This window comes from Onychomys torridus, chromosome 4, assembly GCF_903995425.1.
Source record: "Onychomys torridus chromosome 4, mOncTor1.1, whole genome shotgun sequence".
NCBI classification, from domain to species: domain Eukaryota; kingdom Metazoa; phylum Chordata; class Mammalia; order Rodentia; family Cricetidae; genus Onychomys; species Onychomys torridus.
In genome coordinates, this window is record NC_050446.1 from 136243880 (window position 1) to 136258738 (window position 14859).

The window sequence follows — 14859 nt, forward strand, 5'->3', positions numbered from 1 at the left end:
ATCCTATCTCAAAACAAACAACAACAAAACAAAGCAATTTGTAAAAAGTGAAAAAGAGGGTGGGATATAGATCAGTGTAACAGTCTTAGCCTAGCATTTGTAAAGCCCTAGTTTTGATTCCCAATACTGGCACAAAAATCTAAATAAGACAAACAAACAAACAACCCACAACCAAACAGACTGCCTTTAATCCCTCTCTTCTCTGGATGTTCTTTCTCTGATATGTACAATAAAAACTTTCTCTTGCCAGGTGTGGGCTCACACCTTTAATTCTAGCACTCAGGAGGTAGAGATAGATGGATTTCTGTGAGTTCAAGGCCAGCCTGGTCTACAGAGTGAATTCCAGGACAGCCAGGGCTACACAGTGACCCCTGTCTCGAGGGGAAAAACAAAAACATTTCCTTCCCCTTAACCATACCATGGAGTGATCTTGTCAGTTTATAGACTAGGCACATGTGGACAAGGGGATGAAAGCATAACTTACCCCAAGAGCCACCTCTATACCCAGTTACCCCAGGCTCTGATATCACACCGAGAGCTAGCTAGTCAGTGTGGCAGCCTGTGCCACTGGCTGTTTGTCCAAGCCAGTTATTTCTCTTAAGCCCAAATTGCCCTTAATCACCTCATTCTCTGTCCGGCAGTCTGGCTCCTCCAAGTGGCCCAGTCATTCATCTGCATTAGAGAACCATGCTTCCAGAAGCCCAAGAGAACAGAGAGAAGCTTTGCTACACTGCAAGGCCACACTTACCTGGGATACAGATACCCGATGCTATCCCATAGTGTGGTCCCTAGCCTGACTATTTTTGTAAGCTCTGGTCTGTCTGATGATGTAGATCATGACCTGTCTGATAGACCTTATAATAGCACGGACACTGGCCTATCTAATAGTGTGGATTCTAGCATGTTTGATGGTCTGAACTACAACCTGCCAGAGGTGACCATAGTGCTGAAGAGAACAGCATGGCCCCTCCTCTGGCCACCATGAATCCATATACACCTATTCCTGACTATAATCTCCTGGGTCTCTATACCTGTCCTCACAGCCCATATATATCTGCTCACATCACTCAGTACACATTTAATGAGTACCTACCATGTGTGCAGTCAGGCAATGGACAAATGAAGAGGTCACGGGGGTAGGCAGCAGATACCCTCAGTGTCCTTCTATGCCATGTGTCAGACTATCTCTCTGGGAGGTGGCCTAGCAGCCTTCATACACAAGAGGCTCTGGCAGCTCTCAGAGCTACGTCCCCTGACATCCCTTTGTAGATGAAAGGGTAGACTCACATGCCATGAGCACTTGTTCCCCAGGACCGAACTGGTAGAAAAAAGAGACTCAGCCAGGGTCTGGGAAGTGGCCCACCTCTCACCCTCATGTTCTCACATTCTGCCTTGACTCCAGACAGAGCAGCTAAGGCCACAAAAGGCCTGACCTTTTGTGAGGCAGCATCTGTGGCCAGGAGAAATGGATGTAGTCATGTCATGGAGTTCCTTATGTTGGCCCTGGCCTTGCCTTGCATGCTCTCCTGCCCCTAAAGCCTGCCTCTACCTGAAGCCCTACTGACTACACTCCTTTAGAAATGATGGGATGGGGTTGGGGATTTAGCTCAGTGGTAGAGTGCTTGCCTAGCAAGCACAAGGCCCTGGGTTTGATCCTCAGCTCAAAAAAAAGAAAGAAAGAAAGAAATGATAGGATGTTAGCCTCAGGTCACCTTCCAGCCATAGCTAATATCCCCTGTGATTGCCAACTTCCATGGGTCCGAGGGAGATCTGGTGTTGGCATTCTCCAAGTGATACCAGGAAGTATGATAAATGCACAACAGACATCAGAAAGAGAGAAATTAACTTCCCTGCTTCAAAAAGGGAGAGGCTTGCTTCCTCCTCCAGCTTTTACTCTGAATTTGTAGTTGAGATGTACTTGACATGTGTGTAAACCTTCTTAAAAACTAAATAAGCCTCTAGTGGGCATTCAAGCTGGGAGTCTTTCAGGAGGATGGGGAGCCATCCATCTCTTTGAAATTAACACCAGGGAAGACGGCGCCTGCCCTACAGTCCCTGCCTGAGGAGGGGGAGCCTAACTGCCTCCTGTCTGAGAAACACCCGGAAGTTTTGCTTCCCAATTAGCAAGCACAGATGGGCCCCGGCAATCTCCAGGTGGGTTTGGGATGGCATGCATGTGACAAATGGTGCTGTCAAGTCCTCCCACTAGAGAAGCTGGTAACTGTTTACTCTGAAAGTATGAATGTGATGCCTTGTCTGCCTGGATGAAGGCAGTAAGATGCTCTGTCATTACAGGCTGTCAGCATTCGCCTGGGATGCACTTTGCAAGACTGGGCTAATGGTCATCGGTCATCACATGTTGTAACCATTTTCTTTCTTCTGCCTTCATGGGCAAGAGTCTTTGTGGGGGCTGGACGGCTTGTTTTAATTATACTCACCTAATGTGTACAAGGCCCCCTCAACTCACATGACTTGGAAGAGGGAGGGGGGAGCCCTGTAGAGACTATCAGATACTGTGTCCCTTCTGACATGTTTTCTAGCTTTTACATGACTTTCATGCCACAGACAAAGCCACTGAGAAAGGCGAGCATGCTGGATCCCAAAACACTTGTGCTTGCCAACAAGGCTGTAGGCCCTTCTAGCGTCCACACCCCTGGCACACACCCGTCCCAGCAGCCAGACATTCTGCTTTCTATTCACCAAACAAACGTATCTGTGATGCTGCTCCCATCCAATCACAAGACCAGATTGATGTGTAATTTAGTGAGCAACTATTGGGACTCAGTGATTAAGAGCATGTTGTGCTCTTCTGGAGAGCCTGAGTTCAGTTTCTAGTACCCACATTGGATGTCAGGTTCAAAGGAAACTCCAGTTCCCCAAATTCCAAAGGCAGTCCATATATCCAGAAATGAGCTCAAACTGGACTACAGGATTTATGGCAGTTAGATAAAAGCCAACATTGCTCAGGAACATGTGAAACTGGTTCCCATATGCCAAAAGGAGCCATTCCCCTTACTTCTGGCAGAAGGGACATATGGCTCCATTGACATGTACCTGTGGCTGCATATCAAAGCCCATGCCAGCCTCTAGGCTCCCTCAGTACTTGTTTACATTTCAAAGTCCATGTTAGCCTCACCAGGCTTCCCTCCTCCCACATTCCCTGTGTGTGTGTGTGTGTCTGTGTGCGTGTGTGTATGTATACTTATGTGTCTGTGTGTGTGTGTGTCTGTGTGCATGTGTGTAAGTGTGTGTGTGTGTGTGTGTGTGTGTGTGTGTGTGTGTGTGTGTGTGTGTGTGTGTTCGTTCTTTATCACGGCAAGATTTTTCCCTGACCCCACCATCTCTTGCACTCCCCACGCTCACTATTCTCTCTTCTCTTACAGGTATCCCTGGCCATGTGCAGTCTGCTTTCTTTTCTCTTTACTCAGGACCCTTCCAAATGCCTCTAGATATATTTTCTCTTTCTTATGCACAATAAAAACTTTCCATTAACCATACTTACTTTTATTTTGTGTGTGTGTACTTGCACTGTAGGGTGTGGGTGGCATGTGTATGCCACAGCGTGTGTATGGAGGTCAGAAGACAATTTTCTCTCCTACTGTGTTGAACCAGGATCTCTCCGTTGTTTCTGTCATGTTGCATACTCCAAGCTAACTAGCCCAAACACCTGTGTCCACTTTTCATCTCACCATAGGTATGCTGGAATGCATCTGGAGTTTTACATTTTTATGTGTATGGGTGCTTGTATGTATGTCTGTGTACTACATGTGACGGTGCCCCAGGAGGGCAGAAAAAGGCACTGAAGATTCCCTGGGACTGGAGTTACAGATGGTTATGAGCTGCCATGTGTGTGCTGGGAATGAACCTGGGCCCTCTGGAAGAATAGCCAGTGCTCTTAACTACTGAGCCATCATTCCAGCCCCCGACCTCTAGCTTTTAAAACTATATTCTGGTTCCAAATTCAAATTCAAATTCAAATGCTTGTATCTCAGAGATTTTCCTACCTGTGATTGCAGCTCCAGAGGATCCAACATCCTCTTCTGGCCTCTGCAGGTACCCACACAGTTCTGACCCTCTCACAGGCTCCCAACTGAGACCTTATCTGCATCTCTAACAGACAGCAGGGTTTCTCACTGAGAGAAGTGAGTTTACATCAAAGAGGATATCTGTGGCCACACACCCAGCTCCCCACCCTCTTCCCTGATTCCTACCTGAGAATCAGGGAACCTGGCTACAGGTTTGTGCTGTAAACCCTCTCATCATCAAAAAGATATAAAAAGAGACCCTGTTTCTGCCACAAAAACCCTAATTTCCTCTTTTCAGAGCCCCCACTATGCCGCCTCTCTCCGGTGCTGGGGCCTGAACTCCTCAGAACTTCTTCCTTGCTGGTGTCTGTCAGTCTGTCCATGATGTTAATAACTTCTAATAAACTCCTTGCCCCCAACAATCCATTTTAGTGTCCTCTTGAACCCACATCAAAGACCTTTAGCTATGGCTAAGCTAGGAACCCAGGCATCCAGAATCGAACTTTGTTCCTGACTCTCCATGTCTGAAGAGTCTCTGCTCAGTGATCAACAAAGGACTGGAAATGGGAGATGTTAGGAACTGGAGGTGGGCTTCTGTTCCTAGTCAGAGTTCACAAGAACTCTGTCCAAAGTTTCCTTGAGGCTTCATTACCCCACATGTGGTCTCCACAGAGAGAGTATCTGGTGTCTGCTGCCTAGAAAGCCACTAGCATACAGGTGGGAACAGCTTTGATGGTCTGCAGGATAAGAATGGGAAAGGAGTGGGCAGTGGCCTTGGTACCTACCATGAGTGCACTAAGGAGGCAGGAGGCAGGAGGCAGGAGCTAGTGGCTGGCTTCCAGGGTGGTCTACTCTCTCTTCTGGGGCCCAGGCTGGCCCCTCACTCACACTTGCTGCTGGCTCTGCTCTGACAATGCTCTTATAAAAGGCTGTGAAGGAGATCCATATTTGCCAGTCTCCCCTCACCCCCAGTCTGCTCAGCCTCAGGGAACAGAGGATATGTCAGCTGTCTATTGAGATTTCATAAGCAATTGCAATGTGTCAAGCTTTGAAGGAAAACATGATAAATACTTGTAATTTCCCTCAACCAAAGAGGGAAAGCATACACTCAAGGAAAAAAAAGGAAGGGGCTCAAGTCTCCTATACCCACACTCCACAAGCTTGGGAATCTAGAGAGCATGAGAGGATCTCTTGCCCCAGAACCCAAAGTTGGCAAAAGGCCAAGCCCTAAGAAGGCAGCCAGTTAGGTACAATCAGCCAAGCAGAGAGCCCTGGGACATCCCAACTCACTGCCAAGAACAAAAGAAATTCCTGGGGGCTCTCAGTGACCCAGCTAGCCAGCCCCATTCCCCATCTTCACTACAGCCCTGGGGAGCCAAGCAACACCAGCCTCAGTTACCAGAAACTTCACGGAAAGAAAAGCCCACCAAGGGGACCAGCCTCGAGTCCCTGGACAAAAGCCAGATGAAAACAGTGCCTTTCTCAGAGACCACAGAAAGCATTGTTCTCTAGCCATCACATGGCTGGGAGCTAGGAAAGCCCTGTGGCTCTTGGAATCAGTTTGGTCACAGCTTAGGCAGCTGCAGTACCCAACAGGCATGTTTAAGCTTTATCAGACACATCTTTGCTCCAGTTACCAATAGACAGAAGAGCAGCCTGTGTCACTATGGGTTGGACAAGTGAGTAGGACCCCTGCTCCCTGTAGGAGCCCAGGCAACTGGGGATTATTTGTGTGTGTGTGTGTGTGTGTGTGTGTGTGTGTGTGTGTGTGTGTGTGTACGTATATCTGCTATGGGATTTCTCTCTCTGTATACTGCCAATATGTGTGGCACCCATTGGATAATAAAAAGAGCTGCATTGGCCTATGGCAGGGCAGGATAAGGTTAGGTGGTCCATTCAAATTGAAGATGAGACAAAGAAGGGTGGAGTTGGGAGAGACTCCAGCCCAAGGAGCAACAAGATGCCAAACAGACCAGTAACGCCTCAACCACGTGGCAACATATAGATTAATAGGAATGGGTTAATTTAAGATGAAAGAGCTAGCTAGCAAGAAGCTTGAACCATAGGCCATACAGTTTGTATTAATATAAGCCTTTTAGTAATTATTTTATAAGCAGCTATGGAACAGCAGTGGGAGAGATTCATCTGGATCTTGGGGCCGGGCAGGACCAGAGAAATTTCAGTCTATACATATCCTATACCCTGAGTCTCAGATGATCTGTGGTTCTGAGTGCAGAGCTCTGAGCCCCTGGCTCTCAGCCCAGGAGGGAGGGAAGGGTTTATAAGGCTGGCTGTAACTAGCTGGATCAAGGACAAGAGGTCCCTCACTCTGAGATAGCGCTAGCCTATATCCCTGGCTTCAAGTTTGTCTATCCTTTCTCAGCCTGCTGTGCAGGGGTCACCATAGCCTGACCATAGATCCTAGAAAGATAAATTAATGAAGCACTTATCCTAGCAGGTGGCAGGGTATCTCTGCTCCAGGTCTAATGGGTCACTCTGATGGACCAAGACAGGGTGAAAGGGTAGTCACAATCTCCATGCATAGTCAAGGGCAAGGGAATCTCACATAGACACTCCAGAGAGCTGAGCCAGGGATATCTACTTCTAAAAGCCTGGGATTGGCAGGGGTCAATTTGGGAGCCCCAGCTACAGGCCAGCCTGCCATCAGCTCCCAGCTCCCAGGCTCTCAGTATTTGCAATCCACATCTCATTTTTACCAGACAGTATTTGTAGCCGGAGTTTTCCTGGTCCTGCCTGGCCCATGGTCAGGACAAATCTCTCTCACCTGCCAGTCCCACAGCAGCTCAAACACAATCAAACACACAGAGACTTAGAGATGTTGGGCACCATTTGTAGCTGGAGTTTCTCTCCAGTTCCCGCCAAGCCCCGTCAGTCCCGCAGCCCACTTATAAAATAAACACACAGACTCTTATATTATTTAAACTGTTTGGCCTAATGGCTCAGGCTTCTGGCTATCTAGTTCTTACATCTTAAATTAACCCATTTCTATAAATCTATACCTTGCCACATGGCTTATGGCTTACCAGTATCTTACATGTTGGTACTCATGGCAGTGGCTGGCAGCATCTCCTGACTCATCCTTCCACTTCCCAGAATTCTCCTTTCTCCTTGTCCTGCCTATACTTCCTGCCTGGCTGATGCCAATCAATGTTTTATTAACCAATCAGAGCAACCCATTTAACATACAGAACATCCCACAGCAGTACCTCTGTCCTATGAGCCAGTGTGGCACCAAGCAGGTTAGACCCAGGCCCACATCTTCTGTGGGGTATTTAACACCATTTGGTGACCCATAGCTCCTTCTTCTCCCTAGAAGCACCTCAGCTTACTTGATAAATGATTCCTTTCCCCCTGAGAACCATTGGCTGGGGTGATGGCCCCCTTATGGAGCCATTAAGCCAAACAGTTTAAATAATATAAGAGTCTGTGTGTTTATTTTATAAGTGGGCTGCGGGACTGACGGGGCTTGGCGGGAACTGGAGAGAAACTCCAGCTACAAATGGTGCCCAACATCTCTAAGTCTCTGGGCCAAAGGAACAGCTTCCAAGACACAGGGATGTGGTCCATTCCAGCCCCCTGGGGCCCCTGACCACAGCCTCAATTCCACACACTCCACAGCCCCAGCACCACCACCCCCAGTTGCTCCCCATTCCTTAAAGGAAGCTGGGTCTTCTGTGCTGTTTAGCCGCCTCAGAAACCAGAGGACTTGGTGTAGGAAGGCAAGGTATGGATGACTCTCCAGCCAGCAGCAGATAGCTGCCTGCATAATCAGTGCCATTGTCCGTGAGAACAGAGGGTCAAGATCTGCCCTTTAGGACCTTTGAGGAAGAACACCTGTGTTCCTTCTATGCCCAACCCTGAAGAAGCAGCAACATGTCTCTACCCTAGCTCCTGGGATCCCAGAGCCACTTCCACCCAAAGGCTTCATCTCCCTCTGAACAAAAGCATCCTACATCTAGGCAGCTCTGGGGGAGACCACAGTGCTTGAGGACAACCAGATGTGATCCCTTAGAGGTGGGCTAAGGAAGGGGTCAGCCCCACTGGGCAGATCTTCCTACATTCCTCTCTGCCTTCCCCACCCTAATAGTCATTGTCTCTGCCTACAGACATTACTAGCTCAAAGTGAAAAGAAACTATTTTATTTAAGAAGCACCAGGAGACACTGGCTTCATCAGAAATTCTACTCTGTGTGGTGAAAAAACCAGGGCTCAGGCTAGCCATGTATGACATTATACATGTGCCTTGTTACTTAAAAATAAGGGAGCAACACTACTATAGTAGGCTTCCATCCAATATCTCCTTTCCTTCCTACACTACACTTTTTCAATCTCTGTGTTTGTACACATGAGTACACATGTGTGAGGAATGCTCTCAGGTGCATGTGCTTGATGAGCATGTGCACACCTGTGTGTGGACCCAGAAGACAACCTCAAGTGTCTTTCTGCAGAAGCTGTATCAATGGCTTTTCCTTGCCATGATAAAATTCAACAATCAAGGCAACCTGCAGAGGAAGAGTTTATTTGGGCTTCAGAAGGAGAGTTTATAGTGGTGGTAGAGGCATGGCAGCAAGCATCTGGAACAGGAAGCTGAGCAATCTCATTTCCAACTACACATAGGAAGCAGAGATGGCAACCTGGAGGGTCACTTCCAATGATGTGACTCCTCCAGCAAGGTCACACCTCATACAGGCTCTGAAACCTCCCCAAACAGTACTACCAACATTTCAGCAACAGTCTTGGGGGTGGTGGACCACTCCAAGGAAACTGTTTTCCAGGCACAACAAGGCTGATGCACATATGAACTCACAGAGACTGGGACAGCACGCACACACAGATAAAGTCAAGCCAGAGAATGAGAAGTGGGCACAAAGTCTCACGGCTTTACAGCTGCTTGGAGAAGGAAAATCAGTTTTTGTCATGGAAGTGATGTTGGATGTATCAATCACACTCCAAGGCAGGCCTAATGCTCAGGTGTAGTTGGCCAACACAAAACAGACTCCATTTTGGTGTGTGTGTGCATTTTCTTTGTTGTATGTGTGTTTTCTTTGTTTTGTTTTCATTTTTTATAGACAGAGAACATGAAGTTGGGTGGGGGAGGAAATCTGAGAAGACCTGAGGAAAGGGAAAGAATATGACTAAAATATATTGCATGAAAAGAATTTTAAATAATCTTTAAATTATTTTACATGATAACCCTGTACCTACAGTTTTAGATGACAGAATACATTTACTAGGATAGAGAGGAGCATGCAGGCCCAAAGATGACCCAGAAGAGCAATTTCTTCTCTCTCTGGTCCCATCCTCAAATATACCAATGGTTCCCAGTGGGAATCACTTAAAAAGAAACCCTTGATTTCCAGTCCTTGTCAAAAGACATGCGAAGTATTATTTTATTTTCTGTTCTCCTTTCATGAGGCTATTCCTTTTTAAATTCCCCCTGCTCCCCCCTGCTTTTATAACATTTGCCCTTTCCTTTCTCTCTGGAATCTTTGTCCTGCATTGACCCCACTGGGAGTCCTCTACTGACTTGGACCTGGTTTACCCTCGTCATTTGGTTTAGAGTTGTCAACATTATCTTTGCTAGAGACATCGGATCCCCTAGAACTGGAGTTACAGGCAGCCGTGAACTGCCCGACCTGGGTGCTGGGAACTGAACTCAGGCCCTTTGGACAAGCAGTATGTCCTCTTAACCACTGAGCCGTTCCTCCAGCCCTTTTGCTTTTGTTTTTCTTCATCCATTTTTACGTAGACCTTTGGGCCTCTCTCAATAACTCTCCTAAATTTCTGTCCTTCCAGCCTTCAGTCACAGAAGATTCTTACTATGTCTGTCCAGCTGTTAGTTACAAAATATAACTTTAGTATCCCTCCTCTTAAGGGCTCTTCTTCATCTAATCCAGGTACTTTCTCCTTTTTTTTTTTTTTTTGTTTGTTTTTTTGTTTTGTTTTGTTTTGTTTTTCGAGACAGGGTTTCTCTGTGTAGCTTTGCGCCTTTCCTGGAACTCACTTAGTAGCCCAGGGTGGCCTTGAACTCACAGAGATCCACCTGGCTCTGCCTCCCGAGTGCTGGGATTAAAGGCGTGCGCCACCACCGCCTGGCGAGGGTACTTTCTCATCTGATCCTTCAACCTTTCTAGGAACCCTACAGGCTCTTCTTCCCTTCCTTGTTGTACATGAAAGGCTCTATTCATATTCTGGGACCAGGGTACTGATTCTCTGATTCCCGACCCTTTGATTGACTCTCAAAGATCCTGAATGTAGCCTCAATGGGATCTGCCTCATTATCATCCCATGTGGGTTGTAGGTTGGAGAATTTTTCATCTGCTGTCATTACAGCCTACCAGGTGTTCGTTTTCCTCCTCTCTGCCAGAGAAAAGAATACTCAATATAGACATCAACTTGGACCAGGAATAGAGTTGTGGTCCAAGGAATTGATCCAATTGATCAGGCTCAGGGCTGGAGAGCTGGCTCAGCAATTAAGAGCACCTGCTGCTCTTCCAGAGGTCCCAGGTTCAATTCCGAGAATCCACATGGCAGCTCATAATTGTCGTAACTCCAGTTCCAGAGGATCTGGCACCCTTGCACAGACATGCACACAGGCAATTGATTAGCCTCTCTATATGGGTCTTCTCTCAGAGGTCTCAGATCCTGGTTAAAATTTTAGACCTGTAAATTGGAAGGATGTGGTTGACAGGTCCTATCCCTCCCCACATAGGGAAATTCCCTGACTGGGAACATAAATTGAGTAAGTTCTTTTGTTGGGAAAGGAAGATTTTGGATATCCTTCTGATGTTGTTCAAATCCATATATTTTTGTTGTTGTTGCTTTTGGTTTTTTCAAGACAGAATTTTTCTCTGTAGCCCTGACTGTCCTGGAACTTGCTCTGTAAATCAAGCTGGCCTTGAACTCACAGAGATCTGCCTGCCTCTGTCTTCCAAGTTCTGGGATTAAAGGCATGAACCACCACCACCTGGCTTTCAAATTCATTTCTTAATTTTGAGAGTGAGAGCTGAACAGGGGCCTGGGGTTTCAGTGGTGTCTCAGTTAGAGTTTCTATTGCTGCTATGAAACACCATGACCAAAAAGCAGGTTGGGGAGGAAAGGGTTATTTGGCTTACACTTCAGCATGGCTGTTCATCACTGAAGGAAGTCAGGACAGGAACTCACACAGGGCAGGATACCAGAGACAGGAGCTGAAGCAGAAGCCATGGAGGGGCACTGCCTACTGCTGCTTCCCATGGCCTGCTCAGCCACCTTCTTATAGAACCCAGAACCATGAGGCCAGGGACGACTGCGCCCTCACCCCCACTGATTACTAAATGATAAAATGTCTTACAGCTGGATCTCGAGGAGGCACTTCCTTAACTACTTAGGGTCCTTCCTCTGATGACTCTAACTTGTGTCAAGTTGACACACAAAACCAGTCAGTACAAGGGGGAAGGGGGAGACCCTTAGCAGGAAGGAGAGAAGCAGGGTAAGTCAGAGCTGGCTTCAAACCCTTTGGGAACTAATGGTTGCTTTACTGTCATCAGAATACCCATAATGCCTTTCTCCTATGTGAAATGTCAGCCTTTGGCCACAGTGCCACATGGGGATGCTGGCTGACACTTGAGTACAGTTTGTATCCACCAAGTCAACCTACGGCCCTTAATCCTCAGATCTGCATGGGACTCACAGCAAAGCTGTGATGTCCCAAGGCTGCCTCAGGATTTTGGGGGCAGAAGAAACTTTATTTCAGAGTGGTTCTTCTTATAAAAAGAACGGCTCCTTCTGCAAAGAGGAAACTGCCACTCTCCGTGTTTGTTCTGGGAAAGAACAGAACTAGTCTCCGGAAGCTGGATTGACAAGAATGTGTGTGCGCGCACACACACCTGTTTATAAGAGAGAAAGTGTCAAGGCCAGAGGACAACCTGAGGTATTACTCCTCAGAAACCATCCAACTTGTTCTTGAAACAGGGTCTCTCACAGGTGGCCTGGAGGCCCACCACTTAGCTGAGGCTCTATCACAAAGCCCTAGGAATTTGCCTGTCTCAACCTCTCCAGCCCTGGGATTACTGATCCATACCACCATTTACTTATTTGTTTGTTCGTTTGTTTGTTTTCGGTTATTTATTTTGAGACAGGGTTTCTCTATGTAACAATCTTGGCTATCCTAGAACTCTCTTTGTAGACCAGGCTGGCCTTGAACTCACACAGATCCACCTGCCTCCATGTCCTGAGTGCTGGGATTAAAGGCCTGAATCATAATGCCCACCTTAAGAGTGGATCCTAAGAGTCAAACTCAGGTCCTCACACTTGCATGGCAATCACTGTACTGACTGAGCTATCTCAGAATGATTCCTCATGTCTGTGAAAAAAATTGCTTCTACAAAGAGAATACTGGTTGTTATCTTTGTTGGTTCACAGAGAGAGCAGAACTGCCCTCTGAAAGCTAGATTAATGGGGACCATGTTAATCCTTTTATAGATATTTTCAATCCTTCTTGGTCACGTTGGATCAACTTGAGATTGAAATGATTAGTAACATAGGCATAGCCTCCATAGCCAGAGTGACAGCTGCATCACTGTCTTCTAGTGCTGTGGATGTCATAATTGCTCAGGGCCCCAGGGATCTGAGATGAGAATAAAGGCACTCTGCACCAGACAACAGAAAGCCTTAATGTCACAAAAACAGGAGGGGGGCAGCCCCATGGACAGAGTTACTGCCGACATTTAGCTGAGTCATGTTCAAAGCTGACATCAATAAACATTCTAAGATCAACAACCAGAGACCCTGAATGGCCAAAAGGAAGACCCTTGAGACCATGAGCAGCTGCCTGCACACTGTGCTATGGTCAAATCCCAAGCTACTAGCTCCATCCCAGGCAGAACATCTTCCTGCGCATGCTCACTCCAGGGTAGGATACAAACCTCAATTCTACTCCCCATTGCCTGTGGCTATCCTACACTTCTCCATTCACAGGAAAACCAGCAGGGCTTACCGCGGACAGAGAAAAAGGTGAGTCATCCAGACAGGAAACATGGAGAACAATTCTGGCCTGGCTACTTCCAGAGTAAGGAACAGCTGGTGTTCAGGGCCACATTGTGAAACCTGCCTCTCTCACCCATTTACCCAACATTCTTGTGCCTCAGTTTCCCCATCTTCCAGAGGCCAAAGTTTAGTGACACAGTACTTGTTGACAGATGCCACTATTGGCCATGTGAGCAAAGATCCTCTTCCCCATCCCTCAGCTGGGCAAGTTAGGGCCAGGACAAAGCTGCTTGGCTCTCCAAGTCACTCCTCAGCATCAGAACAAAGGTTCTGCCAGGCAGGTGTGGTTCATAATAATGAAGGGCTGTGACAGAGGAGTTGTTGGCACACATGAAGACAGCAGACAGGAAGCTATTATCTTTCCCAAGACTAGAAAACAAAGATGGTGAATATCAGCTGAGTCTCAACTACACCCCCACTTGACCTTCAAAACAACCCTGCCATGGAGTGGCATGTCCCAGAGAGGTCCTGGAATCTGATCCCCTAAAACAAGCCAAACCCAGAAAGAACACTTGCCTTCTGGGTATCATGGCAATCCTTCATAGGCCCCTTCTGAAGAGTTGGGTTCTATTAAAATACTTGAGTGGCACCTTTCCTTGGGTCCTGCTGACAGATTTCAGAGCGAGAATGGAAGTTTGCATCCAAATTGTTGGTGGGCAGTGCCCCCTACAGGCAAGACTTGGCAGCCTGTCTGCAGCATGTCCTCGCCTGTTTGCCTTTGAAGGTCCAGGGAAGTCCTTGACTTTCAAAGACCACAAACAGCTTTAAGAAGAATAGAAATAATCACACAGGTCCTTAATCATATCAACTTACCATGAACAGGACAGTAACAGAGATGGAGATAAGCTGTGTTAATCAGGCCATGGGTTTCCTACCTGGCTGCAATCCCAGTAGGAAAAGAATGGGCCTGAACTGGAAAGTCCAGGTCCTCTCTGATGGCTGCTTAGTTCTGGTCTCCTTACTTCCCCAATGCTCCACAGCCTGCAGAGGACAGCATAGCTGTTCTCAGTGTTCATATGGTCAGACGAGGTCCAGAGGACAGCCAGTGGCCATTAGGTGAACACATGTGAATAGGATCCACAGGCAGGTTGACTCCAGAATTTGTCCTCCAGAGTCCTGGGTCTCCAGAATTCTGTAAGGGAACAGAGTGGGGAAAGCCATGCTGTGAGAAATTTCACTACTGCAGAAATGCAGTCTGCAGGGAGACAGAGTGACCAAAGGCAAGTGGACAAAAGGTTCCTTCTGACCAGAGCTTTTAGAAATATTCCTCCCATTTGATCCAGTTCTTGTGACCAAGAGCTAAATGTTCCTTTGGGAGTGGGGACAGGCTCCCTCTTGTTAGAAATGACCCCCACCTTCCAGAGACAACATCAGATCCTCAGACCAGAAATGCCATTTGGGAGGCTAGAGATGATGTCCATTTGTAGACTGGTTTCCTAGCATGTATAAAGCCCTGAATTCAGTCCCCAGCATATGTATCAGCATGTACCTGTTAGCCTATACTGAGGAGGTGAAAGAATGAGGATCCAAGTACATGGTAACCTTTGGCAATATAGTGAGTTTCAGGTCAGTCTGAAATACATGAGAAATTAAATAAATAAATGGATAAATAGAAAGAGATGACACTTAGTTAAGACCTAAAGGTAGTCTGGGGAATAGTTCATACTGGTCAAACTTATGCAAGACTGGCATATAAACTATAAGACTTGTATATTCATTAAACAAGGGAGAGCCCTTCTAGGGCCTTTATTTCTCATCTGGGTGAGGTGTAAATCTAATGAATCTTA